The sequence below is a fragment of the Trichechus manatus genome, unplaced genomic scaffold, assembly GCF_000243295.1.
Source record: "Trichechus manatus latirostris isolate Lorelei unplaced genomic scaffold, TriManLat1.0 scaffold00018, whole genome shotgun sequence".
Classification (NCBI taxonomy): Eukaryota; Metazoa; Chordata; class Mammalia; order Sirenia; family Trichechidae; genus Trichechus; species Trichechus manatus.
Window position 1 is genome coordinate 16785926 of NW_004443954.1, and position 2087 is coordinate 16788012.

Sequence of the window (2087 nt, forward strand, 5' to 3'; positions counted from 1 at the left end):
AGAAAGAAGGCTTCTGGGAGGAGAAGAGGGGGGCTCTGACTGAGAACTGGACCGAACAAAAAGCAAAACAGATACCTATCACACGTGTAAAATGGATTTTCACCAATGCCCTGATTTTAGACCTTGCTGCTGAGATAAATGGATTTTTTATTTACGTACAAAATTTTAAGTGGTGCTTCCTCTACAGATGATTTTTTTTTCCCTCGCAGAAAGCAAAGAAAAATAATTGCAATTTTTGAGGGCAATCTGGCAATTCTTACTTTGGTTTTTGAAGGACAATGGCTATTGGGCAGAAAGTACATAAATGCTGGCTTCTAAGCAGATGAATGAAAATGTTTAAAATAACCTAGTCAGCATAAGCATATAAAGCATTATCTGTTGTTAGTCAGCCAAGCACTTGGAAATGTTTTTGTTCTAACATTGATTTTTCTTGTGCATATTAGCTCAAGAATTGAAAGGAAAAATTAGTGTCAGAACTAAAATATTTCAAAGTGCTACTAAAATATTTAAAAACATCTCAAGAATGCTTGTGACAGGACACTTGATTGATTTTCTTTTTCCTTTTTTGTCTTTTTTCTTTCCTTCAGCAAATAAGGGCTTCATCTGAATTCTGCTCTAGTTGAGGTCATGCTTTATCCAGCTGCATTGGCACTTAGGATTCAGCTAAAACTTAGCACAAGATAAGCTTTTGGTTATGATTAATTTATTAAAATTAGGTTTGCACTCTCAGTTTTACTCACTTTTTATTCAGTAGGTACAGTCATTTCTACATTCTTCCACTTCATATTGTTATCTAACAGTAATTAAAACCAAAAAGGCTACCCTTTTTAAATAAAGTAAAAATAGAGACAAAAGTTCCATGATGCTAAATGTTGAGAGTCAGGAGAAGTTTTGAAGGAGACTTAGAAAAATGAAAACTAAATACTGTTTATTTCATCTTGTCATTACAAAAGTTTGACTTAAATTACACTATGAGATGTTGGTCCAGTGGTTAAGCATTTGGCTGCCGACCAAAGGTCGGCAGTTTGAATCCACCAGCTGCTCCTAGGAAACCCTACGAGACAGTTCTACTGTGTCCAACAGGGTCGCTGTGAGTCAAAATTGACTCAATGGCAACGGGTTTGGTTTAACAGGTTTATGAAATGATACTTAAAATTTTTAAAAATGATATAATTGGCATAATTTTCTTTAAACTTTGTATGATAACATTTCACATTTGAGTAGCACAGTCAGAAAGGTGGTCAGTTTTACAAGAATATTTGAGAGTTTGTCAATTTTTCTAAGACTCTATCTTGATATTCAGATAACATTCTTTTGAAGCACTTCTATCATTGGTTTTTTTTGTGTGTTGTCAAAATTCTATATTTCAATGGCTGTGTGTGAGTTTTAGTTATTTCTAACATCAATGTTACCAACTTCTTGAAATCTTCTTAACAAGATTTTCAATTTTATTTAATGGATGATTTCCTTGTCTATAAATAGTCCTCGCAACATTTCACAATGATGGAGAGACTAGTAAAGAAATGGACGTAAATCAATCAGGATGAATGCTTGAGTTAACCCAGGAGGAATACTCAAGTTAATTCTACAAGTGGTTGATTCATAGAGGATAATTTGTGGTATTATGACTTGTTTAGCCATGTAACAGCAGAGATTCTCATAATGGCTACTTGGCTAATAAGCACTCCTGGTAGATATTTCCATTAAAAAAGAAGGTAGTATAGAAGTATGATTTTTAATGTTAGGTATTTTAAGTTAATGGTCACATAATCATTTCCCATATAATGGTATGATGACTTAGGCTGTCTCTCCTGAATTTGGTTCCTTTTTCCTATGTCCCCAATATTCTTTCTCCTGTCACTGCCCATTGGTAACAGTTCTTGAAATTAATACTCAGATTATTCAGCATAAAATCCATCTTGCAAATGCTTGTTTTCCTCGTTCGTAAAGTAAAGGTAATACCTGTCCCTCACGATGGGTGTGGGAACAAGCTGATCTTATATTTGGTAGGTACCTGGCACATTGTAGGACTTTATGTTTCCCTTTTCATTGATAGAATAATGGTGATAACGAAACCAAAGTGTTTA

The 2087-nt window shown here is 34.2% G+C and overlaps 1 protein-coding gene across 1 annotated transcript in view; it reads left to right on the top strand.

Moving 5' to 3' along the window:
- Nucleotides 1-2087, top strand: part of ASPH (aspartate beta-hydroxylase) — a 188214-nt gene that overhangs the window by 21068 nt on the left and 165059 nt on the right. The gene's annotated exons all lie outside the window — the stretch shown is intronic.